Source organism: Sabethes cyaneus, chromosome 3 (assembly GCF_943734655.1).
Source record: "Sabethes cyaneus chromosome 3, idSabCyanKW18_F2, whole genome shotgun sequence".
Taxonomy (NCBI): Eukaryota; Metazoa; Arthropoda; class Insecta; order Diptera; family Culicidae; genus Sabethes; species Sabethes cyaneus.
In genome coordinates, this window is record NC_071355.1 from 57,261,485 (window position 1) to 57,282,173 (window position 20,689).

The 20,689-nt window shown below is 41.5% G+C and overlaps 1 non-coding gene across 1 annotated transcript; it reads right to left on the reverse strand.

Moving 5' to 3' along the window:
• Nucleotides 1-20,130: 20,130 nt before the first annotated feature.
• Nucleotides 20,131-20,201, reverse strand: Trnag-gcc (transfer RNA glycine (anticodon GCC)). The gene has a single exon. It is a non-coding gene; the product is annotated as a tRNA-Gly (tRNA).
• Nucleotides 20,202-20,689: the final 488 nt, after the last annotated feature.

Consider the following 20,689-nt stretch of genomic DNA (forward strand, 5'->3'; position numbering starts at 1 on the left):
CACTCGTGATATGTGACAACGATGTAAGCCGCGAAGTGAAACGACGAGTTGCAGCCGCGAATCGGGCTTTCTACGGATTACGTAGCCAGCTGAAGTCTCGCAGTTTGCAAATTCGCACAAAACTTGCGCTATACAGAACACTAATCCTCTCGGTGGCCCTTTACGGACACGAATCATGGACGGAAGCTAATGCTTGGGGTTTTTGAGCGTGAAATTCTGCGATCCAATCCTGGTAGCAAAATGGAAAATGGAGTATGGCGCAGACGCATGAATCACGAGCTGTATCAATATATGAAGGTAGTGCAAAGTGCCAGGCTGCGGAGGGCTGGACACGTGGCCAGAATGCCCGACGAACGAGTAGCCAAAACTATTTTCAGCAGAGAACCAGGAAGAGGCCGTAGACTCTGAGGCCGTAGACTCTGAGGCAGACCCCGCAACCGGTAGGTGTGTGCTGTTGAAGAAAATGCACGTTCAGATGGTGTTCGTGGGGTTTGGAGAACGGCAGCCCAGGATCGACGGTACTGGAGGTCCATAATTCGTTCGGCGCAGGATCGGGAACGCACCGTTGCCATTAAAGTAAAGTAAGTAAGAGCGCCAACGTAACGAGCAGGTTAACCCCAGGTTCTTTAATTGCTCGTACAAGTCCGGGTACCTGGTTCTTTCTTGTAAAGACTAGGTAACCTCGGATTGGTTAACCCTAGAGCGGTCGCGCTAGTGTACTGAGTACACGCGTTTTCGAAAAACGCGAAAAAATCATCGAAATTTTAATCAAATCACACCAGGTTTTGGTTGTATTCGAAGATCTACTCTTCCTCTTTCTAATGATGCCAAAATATAGAAAAAAAAATAAAAAAAGTGGTCGAAAGATGCTTGTAAAAATGGTGGGTCCGCGCGCGTGTACTCAGTACACCAGCGCGACCACTAACGTAACTTTTTTGAAATGAAAAAAGTTACGCAAGCGGTCGCGTCGTGTACTGAGTACACGGCGGGCAATAACTCAAGTTTGTGAATAGATAGAAGGTTGCGACTTTCGACAAAGTTGCTTATCTAGTTAAGACACATCCCGTGATATACAACAAAATTCGGAACTGATTCGCTAGATGGCGCTAATAATGAAGCAATTAAATTCATTTAAGAATATTTTAAAACCGTAATGAGCTAAAAGGTTACTATTTACTACAAAGTTGTTTGTAAAGCCAAGACGCATTTGGTAACGAACTCTGAAGTTTGGAACTAGTCCGCTAGATGGAGTATACGGTGAAATTTAATTCATTTGGCGATATTTCCGAACCATGATGAGATAGAAGGTTGATGTTTTCGACAAAGTTGTTTATCATGTCAATATGCTTCCGATGAAGGTAAATTAAATTCGGAATGAAGTAGTAGTAGGTGGAGATGATGAGAAAATCAAATTATTTTCGGAATATTGCGGAACCATGATGGCATAGAACACTGCTGTTCGCTACAAAGTGGTTTCTGTAGTCAAAACACGTTAGATAACGTATCGTTGTCCTTTTCATCATCGATTGCGTTGTCAATTCCAGTCAATCAACAGTTATTTTTATGGTTTCCTGAAAGAAGCAATTGATACGTATTGCTTCAACTTTTATCAAAAGACAAGATGAAGAGCACAGACTGATCAAAATGCTTTTGACGAAGCAATTTCGTCGTCTACATCGTCTATATAGAAATATCACCAGAACAAGATTCCTGGAAACCCGTGCTGCGTTTCCATCACATTCTTAAAAAAATATTTTAGAGTGTTTGAGTCCCTATTCTTCCCAGGGTCGCTAATAGGTTTATTCGAAAACCTGGCAAACACGAATAAATGTCAAAATCTGGCGATCAATTTGACCGATGGGGAGGACTTTTTCGGGAAACGTCTTGCCAGTTTTGATCAACGCCGGTACAAAATGTTGTCTGAAATTAGGAGCGATGACTCCTTTGCAGAACGGAGAAACAAAAATCTGGCAAAAATCTGGGACATTACCAAATATCTGGAAGATTTAGAACTTTGTCTGGCATGCAATAAAAAATCTGGTAAAATCTAGATTTATCAGCAAAGCAAAACCATGCATGGATATAAACGTCCTTCAGAACTTGATCCTTCTTTATCGATAGACATCGCTGCCGGTTATTAGAGTACAGGAAAATCACTGGGCGAGTGCAAAGATCCTATTAACTCTGAAGCGGCCCCGCCCAGTCGAGACTCGAACATACGACGAGTGGCTTGTTGGGCCAGCAACGTATCCCGGAGTTAACTTGGCAGACAGGCATAATGGCAACGTTGATGCTTGCAATTATTAACGTGTGCGTGATGATAAAACCAAAGCTATTTGTTTTGCTAACGCGACAACACGACTGAAGTGCACTCTCTTGATACTCATTTGCAAAACAGCTTGCTTTTTTCATTGGGCTCGAATTCTTTACTCTTTCCTTGTTTGTATTACGTGTGTGTTATTTCCTGTATGATATAAGTGACCGTAATAAGAATATTATAGAATTGTTAGGAATCTAATGTACATTTTTCATTCCCATTATCATAGCAGGAAATAAAACAAACAAATGCTCGTTTTGTATTGTTTTATGGTAAGTGTCAACATAATTCTAACATTCTAATGTTTAAAGCATTACCTCAACATACCATAGCAAGCTTCCCTAATAACATACTCATTATAAAACTGTACAACTAATTGTTATACAACTAATATGAGTCATTAATAAATTGATTTAAATAAAAGTATCGTAAGTGTGCTACTTGGGTAAGTTGAATAAGTATCATGTATCCCTAGGTGATATGTGCATTATTCAGTTTGTCAACATTGTCGATGATTCACAAACTCTGTTTTGGGAAAATCGTCAAAAGAATACTATTTACAAACATTTTGGTGTTCTTTTCCAGACCAGATAAGCCATTTTACCGTTTATTCGACATAAGCTGAGATATCGCAAAAAGAAATATGATTTTACCAACTGCGACATCTAGCGGGACAGTTCTGAATTTGACCGATCATTTTCAAATTCGTCTTGTCTAGACACACAACTTTGTCAAAAACCGCCACTTTCTATCGTATCATGGTCATGAGATATCATCATAAGATTATAATTTGACCACGCGCGCCACCTACTGAGACAGTTTCAAACTTTGTTATGAATTTCCAAATGTGTCTTGTTCGAACAAATAACTTTGTAGAACACAATAACAGTCTATCTCGTCACGACTCTGAGATATTCCAAAAAAAACTCAATATGCTCGTTATAAGCGCCATCTACCGTATCAGTTCCGAATTTTGTTATCCGCAGTCAGATTGATCTCGTCCAGATAAACAACTTTGCCAAAGACAGCAATCGTCTATCTCTTCTCGTTCCCGAGATATTAGAGATTCTAGTATCGACATTCTAGAATCATTTGTTTTGGTCGCCATTTGCGCCATCTAGCGGATCAGTTTTCAAACTTTATTGTTCGTTTCCAGATGCGTCTTAAATTGATAAACAACTTTGTCGAAAACCGCAACCTTCTATTTCATGTCAGTCCTGAGATATAGGCAGTATTATTCGCCGTGTACTCAGTACACGACGCGACCGCTTATGTAACTTTTTTTAACGCGACCGCTCTAAGGTTAAAGAAAGTGTTTTCTACCCTACCACTATGGAAAGGAGCAAGACTTGTTGCTCTGGCTGCAAGGAATACCCCGCGTCTAGACATTCTTCATGCTTTCTTCCCACGAAGCGTGCCATTCGATAACGAGAAACTCAGAAGAATCGTAGAGAATCAACATGAGAATCTCGTTACCGACAAATGGCGAATTCTGCAGCAAACTAATCCGAATGGAATACATGCGGGTTGGTGGCTAACAATAGATGCAGTTTCTATGCCCTCCTCGAGCATTGTCCATATTTCCTGCCCGTAGAGAACAACCGGTCTAATAAGCGTCTTGTACAAGGTGCACTTTGTAAGGGGACTTAATCTGCTCGACTGAAATTGCTTATGAAGTCCATAGTAGACACGACTTCCGCTGATAATACACCTCCGAATCTCGCGGCTGGTTCCATTGTCTGCCATTACCAATGAGCCAAGCTAGACAAATTTGTCGACTACCTCAAAACTCATCGCCGTTGATCATTATACTACTGCCCAAGCAACGTCTGGCGGCCTCGGTTCCGCTGGCCAGCATATACTTTGTTATAGACGTATTTACCTTTAACCCAATCTTTTCTGCTTCGCGCTTTAGTCTGGTGTACTGTTCAGTCACCGCCCACAGCCCCGCGTGTTGATATCCGCTCGGTTCATAACATCTTGTAGCAGTTGAACATGTTGAACAGCAGGCATGAGACAACATCACCTTAACAAAGCACCTATGGCATCCGAATGAACTTGACAATCCAATCGGAGTCTGAACACATCTATCGTAGATTGAGTCAGTTTGATGAGCTTCCTGGGGAAGCTGTTCTCGTCCATGATTTTCCATAGCTCTTTTCGGTCGATGGTATCATATGCGTCTTTGAAGTCAACGAACAAATGGTGCGTAGGAGCTCTATATTCACGGCTGTTTTGGAGGATCTACCGCAATGTAAAGATTTTATCTGTTGTAAACCGTCCTGCGAAGCCGGCTTGACAAGTTCTCATAAATCTGTTCACAATTGGTGATAGTCGGCGGAAAAAGATTTTCGACAGCACCTTGTAGGCGGCATGGAGAACGGTGATCGCACGATAGTTTTCACAGTCCAACTTGTCGCCCGTTTTGTAGATCGGGCAGATAACCCCGGTTTTACACTCCTCTGGTAGCTGTTCCGTATCCCAAATTCTAACAATTAGTCGGTGCATACAAACGGTCAGCTTTTCTGGTCCCATTTTGATAAACTCCGCTCCGATGCCATCTTTCCTATCTGATTTATTTGTTCTTTAGCTGCGTGATAGCCTCCTTAATTTCGCCGGATGATCGTCTGTCAGAATACAGAACTTCCATATGACAGCTATAAAACTGCCTTACGGCCCACTCTATATGAGGTTTCTGTAAACTCTTAAAGAATCAGCTTGCATCGTTAAAAAGCTAAATCATTTAACCAGCTCTGTTAACTTGAAAATACATCCGTGAGCAGAAAAGTTAAAGTTTTACTGAAGTTTTGTGGAGCGTCTTAGTAGTTCGAAAACAGACACTGATGAAGTCTGCAAGCCATAAGCGAAGTACGTATCTGTTGGGAATAAATATTAATAATAGAATTTAATTTGGAAAAAAATTTCTTCTTTTCTTTAATTTCAGGTAAAGTTTTACTGTCAAATCTTCTTAATCGATTTGATTTATATCGATCATAATAAAATATTCCAAATCCACAATTAAGCAATTCAGCAATAAATAAATTTCAGCAGTCCTCGTAGTTGCCCGGTATATGCGCATTAAATTTTATCATGCATATGATAGGTTGACGGATTAACGCACCATCGACATTTTGCTATTTTTTTTAGCAATATATTCAGTTAGTCAAACTCAAGCAAAATCATTTTAGTTGCTTCCTGATTACATGAAAATTGATGATGATAATAAAACTTATATAGATATAAATAGAAATACTGCTCTAATCTAATCTAATGAACTCTATTATTCTTCCTAAATCTGGATCTAAACTATAAGATTTGTTGCGGTTTGACAAATAATAAGTTCAATCAGATCAAACCGTAATAGAAATGATTGGGGTATTGTAATGCCACGCCTCACGTATGGTATCGTGTAGTAGTAGTTTTTGGTATTGCGTAATACGATGATAGAATCAGAGATAATGACTAATAACGCAATAAAACTTTTATAAAATTCAAACAAGTGTCTTGTTAATTGTTGCTTGAATTATGAGCTGAATGAGGGAGATTTTTATTTTGAAAGAAAACGAAAAATTGTGTAAATTTATTTGATTACTGGCATATTATTACGTTACAAAATTTAGTATATAATCCTCAATAGATGTCTCACTTCGACGATTTCCTCTATTTTGAAGTCCTTGGCATCCGATGCAATTATTGCTATATGCTCGACCACGATAATTCTTGGATTGAACAGCAGCGCAGATAACACAACACCATAATAGAAAGTTCACATTAAATCGTTTTCATGTCAATTTTACATTAGAATTGTATAATGATTAGAGTATATCAAAACAAAGTAAGCAATAAATTGTTTTGCAGTCGTGCGTGTCCTCATATACAACTCATGACTGTGAATTATGAATCAGTATTAGGGTATTTTGCCTATCATTGAACGATTCCAATGATTGGACAGCGTCCAATAAAACGCTAATTCTAGAATACATATACACTCAAATCCTATCAAAGTGCACGAATTACTCACTTTGATCAGTTGTGGATAATTTCTTGTAACAATAGCGTAACATAAGGCATGATTTAATAACGAAAATTCAAGTTGAACATTGTCATATACAATATGGGCAATAACCTTGAATTTTGTTAGCATTTCAGATAAGAAACATGCCTCACTAATTAACGTTTAAAATAATTATATTACTTTATCATGCTGTTCATAGCTAATGATATTCATCTATGCACTATTTGTCAACATTTTCAAACAAAATAAAAAATTATTTATAGTTTTTAAAGTATTAAAATTTGACTGTTTAAGTATTGGACAATAAAGCAACGATGGTCCTAAGCTTATACAAGGACTGACATAGCATGAAAAAACCGCATTACTTCGCATTATGCATGTGTATTGGACAGTTTTTATGTTTATGGCACTGTTTACAAATGGTTTTCATTTGAACACAAAAATCTTCCGTTGAAAATTTATGTAATAGTATTAATTTTTTATTTTATATAAATTCTTTGGTTTTTTTTTGTTTTAATACAACAATGCCACGAAAAATAGTCCTATTGCGAATTAAAGCTACTCCAGATTTGTTTAAACTATGTGTACTTGAACCTTATCTGAAAAATTTTGTTATTGTGTATTTGATTTGGCCTGCTCCTGAATTAGGGTACTCACACAAATCATCAGTCCAAAGACTAAAAAAAAAATTAAGAAGCTTGAATCACCGAATCGTTCCGGTGTTAATGGTACTGACAGCAAATGTTAAATACTTCTATGAATATTGTAGAATAATATTGGGTTGAAACAATTTTTTTATATAACGTTGAAAATATTTCGTTTTCTAAATTCGCGCCAACGAGCTAGTTTTTCATATTTTTTGAGAGCTAAATAATTTTTTATCATTACTTTTGAAAAATTGTTAATATTATAATTTGATTTCCTTTATAAATAAAGTTTCGATTGTTTCGATGATGAGACTAAGATGAATGGAGCATTTTTTCAACTGCATGGAAAAAACCGAAAAAACTTGTAAAAAACAGATCCCATTAGGCCGCAGGAAATATAAGTATGCTTCGAGGGAACCGAAAGAGAGAAAAATTTGCGGGAAAGCAACAGAAATGAAGGATAAGAGCATCCTAGATTAGAAGGGGAAATTAACATCCCTTACGAAATATATTGTAATTAGTAACATGTTAACTAATTGCTGATTATTTTTAATGAATATCGGCACCAACTTTTCGAAAGGGCCAATCTGCAAAATGTAAACAAACCGAGTGAGGGTTATTTTCTGCTGGACTAGGATAGAGAAAGAAACCCTCACTCGGTTTGTTTACATTTTGCAGACTGGCCTTTTTGAATAGTTGGTGCCGATATATCTTAAAATATATTCATTCTTAATAGTAAGCTATCAAAATAACTTTAAGGTCAATGCAATATATTGCATGTCCAACCATTGGACAATAAGTGTCCAACTATAGGACAATGCGGTTTCAGAAGTGTTCAACGATTGGGCATTCAAGCGTTGTCAAAAAATCGCATATTTTTGCACGAAAAGCTTATTTATTTCGTGAAAATGGCCATGTAATGTGAACATATTTTGTATCTGATTCAGATTTTCATGCTTCTGCCTATTTGTAATTATTTGTTTAGAAAATCTCGTTAAAACTAAAAACACAGGGGTTTAGCTGTGCTATCATTGGCAAATTACCCTATAGATGATTGCAATATTAAGTTATATCGTTGTGTTTTTATCGACTAGATTCAATTGTAACCAAATACTAACAGTTAAGTTATATCTTAATCATATATCCAGGAGTAATAAGTTGCGTGTTATAAAAACCGCTGTATAAAATGCAAGATAGAATTATAAATAATCGTCAAAATTTTCGCACGTGAATTGCCTCCAGTTTGGTACTTATATGTTCTTATCTGGCGTAAAATATAACTTTTTCGTTCAGATATGATGTCGTATTTCTCAGTTGCAATCGAGATATACAAACCAAATGGTTTACTGGGAGTTGTATTCTGCGGAGTAAGGAGCGCACGGTATTGGTCACTTTGGACGTCGAATCAGCGACGGCGGTGGTGGCGGCGGTAGTTGTTCGCCCCATCGAAGCTTCATAACTCGCCGAGCACAATCCATTCCTGGCTTGATTGCTGGGAATTTCACAGAACTTTTCACTCATTGGCCGCATAGCATGAATTTTTGGTAATTAAAAGCTACCTACGAGCATGTAAGATTTCGTGAGCAGTACCATTCGCTTCTCTGCATGCCTACCATTCGAATACCTAGCAACTTTCAGTGCAATATTGCACAGCAAATTCTATAGCCCGTCACCTTTCCTCAAACCAGCTAACGTCGGTAACGAGTCCGATATCTCACCCACTGACGATTAATGTTGATGTTGATAAAATGTACCACGTATCAGGCTAATCAGTTTTGTTGGAAACCCATATTTTAGCATAATCCATCACAGCTCATTCCGTTTAACTCCATCGTATGCCGCTTTATAGTCTATAAATAAGTGCTAACCCATAAATAAGGAAACATAATTTTCGCAGTAAAGTGGCTTGCTTTCACTTTTTCTACAACTTTACCAAAGAAAACAGGTAGGTATTTATCCTCTAACACAAAAAAGGTAGTTTATTTTATTTTTATAACAGTAAGCCATGGCTAACTTTTAATACTTTCAGCTTATGGGAAATATTAATACAAACAAAAGTTCCGAAGATACAGTACAAACTTACAAAATACAATTTCGTTATTATTTCTGCTTTCAGACATTTCGTTTATATAAAAAAAGTAGATAATTTTATTCAAGTAACAATTATATAAAATTAAATGGCACAATTAGTTATTTTACTCAACTTTCTTTAATAATGCTTTTACAGCATAAAATAAAACTTACTTCAATATATTCATGAAATCGAGGCGATAATTTTATTACTACTCATCCTGATATCCAGAAACTTCCACTTTCAAAGCAATTCAATACTTTCAAATGCTTTCTAATTTACATTTCAACAATCAATCGACTAGTAAAAGCTTATTGGGCAGCATCCATTAGCAGTATTCAAATCTAGCTTTAAATTAAATCAGCCACTTATGAAGAAAGACATCATTCCCTTTTCATTAAAACAGACAGTCGGGTAAAAACTATTACCATATCAAGGGTCGACATAAGCTGTCTAGTCACTAAAACCTAACTTGCAGCTAGAGGATGCAATCGTTTTCTTCTAATTTTGACAGATTGTTGAATAGGCACAATTGCATACATCTCATTCATCATATGCCTCATTCGATTCGATTGACAAGATGCAACAATAATATTTTCATCTAGCTTTTGCTGTGCTGCAAAAACAGCAGTTCGTTCAGTTTGGTCTAAAAGTGCGGTATGCTCTCCGAAAGGAATCTTCAAATTGGACATTTGAGCCTCGCAAGCGGTGCATATTTTCGGAGAGTTAGACTAAAATTTTGTGCCATCCCAGAACTTAGTCTATTGATTTCTCATTCATCCTCAGGAACTGTACGGATCAGTCAGCAACCGAGTTCCGATGGGTTGTGCTGAAACGGTAATTTACAATTATTGCACGACCGAGAGTCTCGGCCCCCCTGAAAATAGACTGCGTCGGTTGACACGTGAAACGAATATTGGAATATGATGTTTACGATGATAGATGAAATCAAATGCAATCAATCATGATTGTAAAAGTAGAGGAACTTGAGCCGCTCAGCAGCATCCAAAGCCGACAACGAGTGGGATGCTGTGCGCGAATTGAGCCGAGAACACCACGAATGAATACAAATGAATGTCAATTTTTCCCCGGCACTGAGGAATGCAGCAAAAACAAACTGTCCCCGCGTCGTTTTCACACCATTGAACAGTCCAACGTGCGAATAATCTGCAAATACGGAAAATTGTTGTTCGGCGGTGCAATACCTCAAAAGCGGCATCAGAACGCGCGTACCGGTCGATCAAAGCGCCAGTCTGGCGTTCTTTCTTCTGTGACGAATGACACGAAATTGCTCTCACTCATACCTGCCCTGGCTTGGTGGTGCGGCGGCGGCGGGCAACGTAAGCACGGAAAGCACCATTCGTCAAATGGGACCGCGCTGAACGGAACGGCAGAAAAAAAGTACCCTTTTCGCGTCAAACCACGTTCACGCTTATGACCAGGCGCGAAAAATGCCACTTTGACAACTGTAGCGATGAGTGGCGAACAAATAGTGAAATTTGGAAAATAAATCTGGTGCTGAATTCATGAAAATCCAACAGCGATATACCGTTCTCGTCCAGGTAGGTAGGTACTATTCATACAATGAATTCCTGCTCAATCCGATCAATGAAATTTTTTGACGAGAAGCGCCAGCCGCTGCTCCGGTGATTACTTTCTGCTTTTGTAGGTATGTGGCGGATGCAAAAGTGCAACGACGATGATGCACAGCTGTTGAGCTGCACTGATTGTAAAAGTACTGTCACCCGTTGAGGAACAAAATCGAATTTCTGTATATAACCAGAACAAAATAAATTTCGCTACAGCATATGGTCGAAGATATCTGTTGTGATTCATGCAAAGAATAACTAATATCTAGGATGAAATTATTTTATTTATTATTATTATTATTTTGCGATCTCGGTGGAATGAACTCCCATTCCACTTCGCGACATAGTAGAAAATAATTTATTTTGGCCTTCGTAGTTTCACTAACGAATAGGGCTCGTAGCTGGCGCAGCTCCTTGGATGCGACAACAAAGTTGGTTCCGATGTCGGAAAATATTCTGCGCACCATGCTCTGTCGATTGGCAAAGCGATCTAGTGCGGCCAGGAATGCTTCCTATGACAAGTCTGACACAAGTTCGAGATGAATCGCCTTCGAGACTAGGCACACGAATAAAGCGATGTACCCCTTCACGATCCTTGGTTTATACTTGCCCTATCCTTAACTGAAATTGGCCCAGCATAATCGACGCTAGTCAACTCGAACGGTGCGGCAATGTTCACTCGGGATTCAGGAAGATTACGCATTAACGGTTGGGTCATCTTCGGCTTCGTGTGAAAACATCTCTGGCAATTGTGGGTCACCTTGCGAACAGTTGAACGAGCGTTGGCGATCCAAAGTTTTTGACGAATGGCTGCCAAAACTCCGGATTGCCCTTCTTGGAGACGTTCTTCGTGGATTTTTTTGAGCAGTAACTCCGTTACTCGGTGCCTTTGAGGAAGCAAGGCTTCAAAGGGTAATTTCGAACTTTGCAAACGTCCACCGACTCGTAGGAAACCGTCGTTGTCTATGAACGGCAGCAACGCGGCCAAACGCTTTGGTATCTCACCACATTGTATGCACTGGATCTCGTCCTGTAGCTTGGTCTGTTGCAGGACACGCATAATGTAATCCATCGCCTTATGCATGTCCTGTACGGTCAATCGGTTACACGAATCTCGCTCAGCCTTGGGAGTTCGAAAACTACGGAAGAGGCGTGGTATATGGGCATAAACACGCTGCAACTTGTAAGAGGAATCGAAACGATCGAAGCTGCATTCGTGTTTCGTCACAATCGGGTTTGCGATGGCCACATCCTTCAACTCAGGGATTAGCTCGTCAGGGCCATCTTCTATAGGATCACTCTCGTAGTAGGCTTCACAAAGAAAGAATGGACCGTTCCACCATTGCTGACATTTGCTTAAGAGGACTGGTTTCATTCCTCGGAACACGATATCCGCCGGGTTTTGGTCTGTGCTGACGTAACTCCAATGGCAGTGTCCAGCCAGCATGTTGATATGAATCACACGGTTGCGAACAAAAACCTGGAGCCGACCCAAGGGTTTCTTTATCCAAGCCAACGCTATTTGGCTATCGGACCATAGTCTGATCTCTCGGATCTGCAGCTTCAAGGTTGTAAGTGCCTTATCTACCAGCTTGGCCAGTAATAAGGCAGCACAGAGCTCTAGTCTAGGAATGGTCCTCTCGCGGAGAGAGACTACCTTAGATTTGATGCATAGGAGGAGATATACATGGAACCACCAGAAGGGTTTGTTGACCACAAAGCGAAGAAAAAGATGTGCTTGTTACGAAAGGCGCTGTACGGCCTGAAGCAAGCCAGTCGCGTTTGGAACGCCAAGCTGGATGCAGAGTTGAAGCGAACTGGTCTTGTTCGCTCTGCTCACGAGCCAGGCGTCTGCTTTAAGTTGGACAGAGAACGAATCATCATCATAGCAGTATACGTTGATGATCTCTTGTTATTTTCAAATGACCAGAATTGGGTCAACGGTATTAAGAAACAGTTGTCGGCAAAATTCAGTATGAAAGACCTTGGAGAAGCTACTCAGGTTCTAGGTATGCGGATCAGTCGGAAAGCTGGAGCAGCTATGCTTGATTAACAGCGATACATCGAAGAATTGCTTCAACGTTTGAACATGGTTGAGTGCAATCCTGTGTCGAAACCAGTCGAAGTAAATCAACGGTTGCCCAAAGCGATGAGTTTTACTTATGTGTCCATGTCCGCCGGTCCGGCAGAACAAAGGGATGAAATCAGAGATCTCCACTGCTGACGGTTACCCGCCATGGCTTTTACCTGTCGCCAGGACAGGTGCTCGTCTACAGCCCGGATGTCGTTGGCTAAGCTCCGGCGCCATGAGCCTCTGGGTCTGCCTCTTCTACGCTATCCTTGTGGATTCCAGTCGAGTGCTGCTCTGCAAACCTCGTTCGCTCCTTTCCTCAAGGTGTGTCCGATCCACTTCCACCTACGTTCACGAATTTCTGTGGCTATCGGCCGTTGATGACACCGACGATGGAGTTCCTCATTGGATATCCAATTATCAGGCCACCATGCACGAATAATGTATCGCAGGCACCGGTTAATGAATACCTGCAGTTTTTGCGTTGTCTCCGCTGAGACGCACCACGTTTCGCAGGCATACAGCAGTACGGATTTAACGTTTGAATTAAAGATTCGGGTTTTCGTACGTAGAGTGATCTGGTTTGAGCGCCAAATGTTTCGCAGACCTGCAAAGGCATCCCTGGTCTTCCTGATCCGTGTGGCTATATCAGTCTTGGTACCACCATCGGGCGTTTGGCTACCAAGATATTGAAAGGCGTCTACCTGCTCAACTTGTTGTCCCGCTACTGTGAAGTTGGTGGCATTGTCAGTGTTCACTACCATAGACTTAGTTTTCGCTACATTCTGTGACTGTGAGACCTGCTGCTTGGGAGCACTCGGAGAGGTCATCTAACTTGCTCTGCATATCGTTTCGGCGTCGTGCGAGCAAGACAATGTCGTCGGCTAGGTCGAGGTCATTTAGCTGCTCCATCGTTAGAGGATTCCAAGGCAATCCTCGATTTGGTTTACTGTCAATTGCTCCAACTAATATCTCATCCATAACGATGAGAAACAGAAGCGGTGATAAAATGCAGCCCTGTCTCACGCCAACAGTAACCCTTATGGGGTCGGACAAGACGCCGTCGTGCAAAACCTTGCACGAGAACGCCTCGTACTGAGCCTCGATGAGATGGACTAGCTTATCTGGAACTCCTCTACGCCTAAGAGCGCCCCAGATGTTCTCGTGGTTGAGTCGGTCGAACGCCTTTTCGAAGTCAACGAACACCAGCAGAAGAGAATCCTGTAATTCGTTGATCTGCTCCAATATAATGCGGAGCGTTGTGATAGGGTCTAAACATGATCGGAGGGCCGCCGGAGAGTAGCGTCGATCTTCTCCTGGATCCGGTTGAGGATTACCTTACAGAGTACTTTGAGAGTAATACAGAGCAACGTGATGCCACGCCAGTTACCGCATTCCGTTAGGTCTCCTTTCTTAGGGACTTTGACCAATATGCCCTGCATCCAGTCCACCGGAAAAGTTGCGGTTTCCCAAATATTGCTGAAAAGCTGATGCATCATCTGAACTGACAAAGATGGGTCAGCTTTGAGCATTTCGGCTGAAATACGATCTATCCATGGCGCTCTATTGGATTTCATACTCTTGATGGCTGCTACAATTTCATCCAGCGATGGCGCCTCCGAGTTCATGCGATTTATTCGAGCGGCATCTTTGTATTCATCCTGGCACCAGTAAGGCGGCGAGAAATATCGTACAACAAACGGATATCACCATTGGCGGCGGCGGTTTCTCCTTGTTCGGCTAGGGAGTTAGTCCAGGCTCTCTTGTCCCGCCTACAAGCACGTTTAACAGCCCTCTTCAGTTCGGCGTATCGTTGACGGGCAGCTGTCTTAGCCGATCTGGTCCGCGCTCGCTCAAAGCCGGCTTTCGCCTCTCTCCGCTCGTCGATCTTCCTCCAAGTTTCATCCGAGATCCACTCCCTCCGCCCACTGCGCGCTTTGCCGAGAGTTTCATCACTGGTCGTGATGAAGGCGTTCTTGATGCCGGTCCATTGTTCTTCGACGCTTCCACCAGGTGGCAACTCCGAGGCTCGAGATTCAAGTTGTTCAACAAAGGCCCTTTTCACCTCAGGATTCTCCAATCGGCGGACGTCGTAGCGGCATCCAACTTTTTCCTCCCGTCGTTGGACACGTGCGACGCGCAGACGTATCTCAGCGATAACAAGATGATGGTCGGATGCAATATCAGCGCTGCGTTTGTTGCGTACATCAAGAAGGCTCCTTCTCCATTTCCGGCTGATGCAGATGTGGTCGATTTGGTTTTCTGTTCGGCCGTCGCGGGAAACCCACATGACTTTATGTACTGGTCTATGGGGGAAGAGCGACCCACCAATGACCATGTCGTTATTACCACAGAATTCTGAAAACAGCTCCCCGTTTTCACTCATCTCTCCTAGGCCATGGCGTCCCATGACGCGTTCAAGGTCCGCGTTGTTTGAGCCAATCTTCGCGTTGAAGTCGCCCATGCGAATTTGGATGTCCCCCTTCGGGATTTTCTCAACCACGCTGTTCAGCTGGCTGTAAAAACTCTCTTCCTCCTGCAGGTCGACAGCATCTGTTGGCGCATAGCACTGGATTGCCGTAAGGTTCCTAATCCGTGTTCTGAATCTGGCAACGATTATTCGCTCATTTATTGGTTCCCACTTCATCAGGGCCGCATGTGCCCCTGGGCTCAGTAGGAATCCAACTCCTCTTTCTCGAGTAGCATTTTCACTTCGTATGCCAGAGTAGAGCAAGACTTGCCCGGATGATGTCCAGTGTTCGCCAGTACCCGGCCAGCGGACCTCGCTCAGCCCCAGGATTTCAAACTTCAAGCGGCTAGCTTCCCTTGCAAGTTGAGCCAGCTTGCCCTGCTGGGCAAGGGTCAGTATATTCCATGTTCCGATTCGTGTCCGTGTTTTCATGCTAAAGGTCGTTGCCAATAATCCGGAGAGATTTCTTCTTTCATTTTCGGTAACTTTTTGGATATTCTGGTACAGTAGGCTGTTAACCCTAAGGTTCTTATCCCGCTGAGGGGCTGCCATCTTAATGTGGGCGGGAGCCACCGTGCCCCCTTTCCTGTTAGCATACGACAACCGAAGTTGCGTACCCCAGCCGGCACCTCGTGAAGGTAGGAATAGGAGTTAATGAACAGAGGTTATGGAATGCACATGTTCACCCTTTGCCAGCCAAGCGATGAGTCCGACTACGAAAGAGGAGAGAGACAGAATGCAGAATGTTCCATATCGAGAATTGGTTGGTGGATTGCAGTCCTTGGCGCAATGCACTAGACCTGATATTGCATATGCAGTCAACGCTGTTAGCAGTTTTTGCCACGATCCCGGTGAAGCTCATTGGACAGCGGCGAAACGCATCCTTCGGTACTTAAAGGCATCGAAAGAGATGAAGTTGGTATACAGGAAGCAAACTGAAGCAGTATTCGAAGGATTTGGCGATGCGGATTGGGGCAATGACCCTGACTCGAGACGATCTATCACCAGATATGTATTCCAGTATGGCGGTGGATCAGTATCATGAAGTTGTCGAAGACGGCCTACGGTTGCGCTGTCTACAACGGAGGCCGAGTATATGGCTTTGTCGGCGGCATCACAAGAGGTTATGCCAGTCGCCGCGGTTTGGATCACAAGAGGGGTTGTGGGACTTTGGCTGGGAATAAACAGGTGGTCCCAGTCAATTGTGACAATCGCAGTACTATTTGTTTGGCAGAAAAGGAAATTGGCTATTTACCCAGAAGCAAGCACATTGACGTGCGACACCATTTTGTGCGAGAACAGCTGGAGCAAAAGACGGTGTGTTTGCAGCACGTTAATTCGAGACAGCAGAAGGCCGATTGCCTAATGAAGCCTGTACCGGTTCCCAGATTCGTCGAAGCCCAGCAATCTTTGGGATTAAATCACATTAATGTTTAACCGGGAGTGTTAGCATTTAACCATTAATTAGATTAAACACAAGTAAACATGTATGTCATTTTCTTTGCGTTATACTGAATACTGATTTAGCGTGTGCGCTTTCACTTGTTATTATATGTCATCATCAATATTACAGTGACTATATATAAAGTAGCGACAATGTCAAAAATGATAATTATCTGTCAGTGTCATTCCGATCGAGCAGACGACCAATCCAACGCATATGCAGGAAAGAGAAAGAAAATAAGCATTGCTGGAGCATTGCATACTTTTGGGATGACATGTCGCCACTCTGTATATAGTCACTCTAATCAATACATATAACCTTTATATCCAGTCCTTAGAAGTAACCACAAGTGTTTTACATTTCTACGTACGTCCTGGGGCATTGCGGAGTAGTTCGATGCAGGAGAATACCATTTCAACGCATCAACTACGGACGAAACAGTACTTTGACTGATGTACAGCGATTGTTCGAAAGAGTTGTTCCGTATTTTGATGTTATTTCATAACCTGAAACAAACTGAACAATTTTCTCTATTTTTTCTACAAATGACGGATGACTGCCCAATGATCTAGGGTGATTAGTCTAAGATTTAATCTCTAATTACATAACCCCTGTTGAGACAATTGTATTCTGTTGATGTTGATTTGAAAAAAAAAAAATCTTTTCACCTTTTGTTCGGTTTTGTATACTCTTGCAATATTTTTTTTTAAATGTTGTGATGTTGAGTGTAAAAGACAGAAGAATGTTTCGGTTTTAGATTTATTGTACCGTTCGAACGCGTTCTGAAGGTTAAACTACTGAATGACTCTAAGGAACGACATTTGTAGCAAAACAACCGACGATAAGAGCTAATTTTAGCTCGAATTAATGATGTTCAGAATGGTTTGGTTTATGGTTAGAATTAAATAGCGACAACACAAAACAATTTAAGCAAATCTACATCCAACAGTTCGTTGAACAAAAAACAGTCTATTAAAAACTTCACTTCACAAAACACAGTTGGTTACGTGCCGAAATCACACCCATACAGCAGAACCACTCAAAAACTCACATTCAGTGATCCGATCGTAAAACGAAAACAAATGACTTCATTTCCGGCCAACATGACACAAGGACAGACGTCGCAGCTTCCACAGCAGCCAGCATCTGCCTGATCGATGTGCATCTGTACGAGAGGAACACACTATTTGAAAGCGCCTCCACCGTCCGCCGATACATGGCACCTCAGGGACCCGTCAACGGAACTACGGCGGCGCGACTGGCATAATATGTACCTACAATCATCCACCGATTCCATTTGCTAGAATTGGGTTTTCTCGTTTTTCTTTTTTTTTTGTAATCCCCACGTGGAAAGGTTATTATCATACGTGTAGGAGTGTAAATTCACAGCCCGTGAAAATGGTCCACTGGTGACGGTAGAACAGGGATGCGGAACTGACTGGCGTTGAATGTCGAAATGAGCCAAAGAAGATATTTACCGTGAAAACAACAATTCACTCAAAATGGTTTTATTATGCTAATCAATTAGCATTTACTCCTACAACACTACATGGGGAGGCAAATGCATGCATGTCGGAGCATAACAGCAAACCGTGGCAAGCCGAGTGCGAGAGGGTGATAGGCGGCGATGCTCGTTAGAGAGCTTGGATGTGATAAAAACGGTTTCCATGAGATAAACATAATATTCACATAAATTGCAACAATATTTGTAAGTGCCGCTTGTGCAAACCCACTTCGCACAGGCCGAAGTTCTGGTTTCGGAAAATTTTCCATGTTGCCTCGATATTTCAATTCAGTGTTTTTTACCTGCTACTGTCCGGGGATGTTACTTCATATGGTTGATGATTCGCCCGATTAGAGATGATTTAGTTCGTTTGAAAATTACCTGTTCCTCATAGCCCTAATGTTAATGTTAATGCTTGGAATCTGCGACATTATTACATGGTTTTATATTCACTGAGTAAAAGAAAAATAATGATAAATTGTACAACGATGCTATCGTAACCCTCCGTTTCCTCTTCATCACAAGCGATAGCAAGGTTGTGCTGACCATTTTGAGTTTAACCTTTTTTTGAAACGGGTTAAAAATTTCACTATTGTTTGTTCTAATAGTTCCAACACCTTTTTAATTATTGTTAAATTTCTTATGGGATTGCCCTGCGGTAAACGGCTATGGTGGAATGGGGAATGAACTCTCTCGGGGTTCTTTTACGCTAACATCTTTCACAGATTATTTTCAAGAAATTTTTGTTATCAAAAATTCTTTTTTATCTCCCATTTTACCGCAACCTCTATCACTCCGAAAGAAAATAAGCGAGTCTTTGTCAATCAAAAAGTAATCTTCTCTGCCCAAAATTATTCAATTCAACGGTACCAGCTTCATTGAAAGCCTCTTTACTATCTGAAAAAAGTGCACCCCATCCTTTGAAGAGCGCTCTAGTGGAAAACAGCAAGACAGCCGGGTTGAAAGATGAAAAACATTCATCCATATTCCACCTTCCAGCGCATATAATATTTTTTCGCAACACTTGAAAACTCGCAAATTTTCAATACACCACCACACGGCTCGCACTTGCTTCGCTTTGATCGGCATCGGCCTGAGGAAGACCTCTCAGCCAGCTGCTGTCTGAGCGGAGGCTGCCCGCACGGAAGCTGCGGCGGTGGTGACGTGTTGCACGACGGCGGCGGTTGCTTTGTGGCGCGAATGGAAGGAAAATTATCTCTTCAAAATTCATTCCTCATTTCTCCTGAGAAAACTTAGGCCCATTTTCCTGTGCGATACGATCACATGTTTGTTTGAAGAGGGCGAAACCCCGGGAGCCGAAGCGGAATTTTCTTTTGAAAATTTATGACTATATCTTCCAATTTATATTTTTCAAAATCTCCTTAATCAATGCCATTTTCCGCCAATTCAAGTTTGGATTTCTGCCTTGTGTCCCCTCGTCATCTTCTTAACAGAACAGCATGATGATCATCATTGCCGCCGTCGAAGTCGTCGTCTTCGTGGTCGTCAGTGGGCTGATTGTGCTGTGAAAGACGGCGGTACGACCGGTGGGAGGTGGGAGGACACCGTGTGCGTACGTGTGTGGTGAAAACAAATGGCAGTTATTTATCACCTCAAGTGGCGTACGGTTTATTTTTTTATTTTATTTATTTTCGCACAATTGTCCGCCATATGGTGGTGATGATGTTCGAGGGTTTGCCAAATTATATAATGCATATTTATTGCTATATTTGATTTTATAATTTCAGCCGGAATTATGTCAGTTGCTCCGGCGGGAATTGAAGGTGCTAAATTGTGGAAACAGCTGCTCGAGAGTAGAGAACCGTAATGGAAATCGCAATTCAATCCTGGATAATAATTCATCACGCCTTTTATGGGAAAGCAATTTCATTTGTGGCGTTATCAAGGATGATTTATTTGGAAAATTATCATATTAGTGTATGTAAAAAACCGTTTATCTTCATAGTAATTACGTTTAAAATTTAGAGAAAAAAAATATTTTTGCATCGGCCGGGAATCGAACCCGGGCCGCCCGCGTGGCAGGCGAGCATTCTACCACTGAACCACCGATGCTTGTTTAAAATTGTTGTCTCTATTGGTAGTATCTTAAATGCCATGGCGATTATTTGCCACGACTTATGATTTCGCACGCTGTATTCGAAGGCACTTAATTTAACTTTCATGCACAACAGATTTCTCTTCACAGGATGCTAGTATTGGTCAAAATAATATATTTAAAGAAGTTCTTAAAATATTCTATTTTGGGTTTTTTACAAAATTCAGTTTTTAAGTTTAGTGGTCATCTCCTCTCAAATGATCATATCCGTTGTAATCGACCACCTCAGATTTCAACCAAATTTTGGATAAAGCTTACTTCATTTAGAATTGGAATAAACTTTTGCTCATATTGTGGTGCTCTTGGTGGACGGATTTGGAAGTTCTTGGCACCCGCGTGTTGGAAATTTTGTTAGCTTTACCTATGTATTTTTTTATATCGCGTTTGACTTCTTTTTCCCATCTTGCGCGTTTCCACTCGGTTCCGTTTTTCTTTGCTTGTCTCG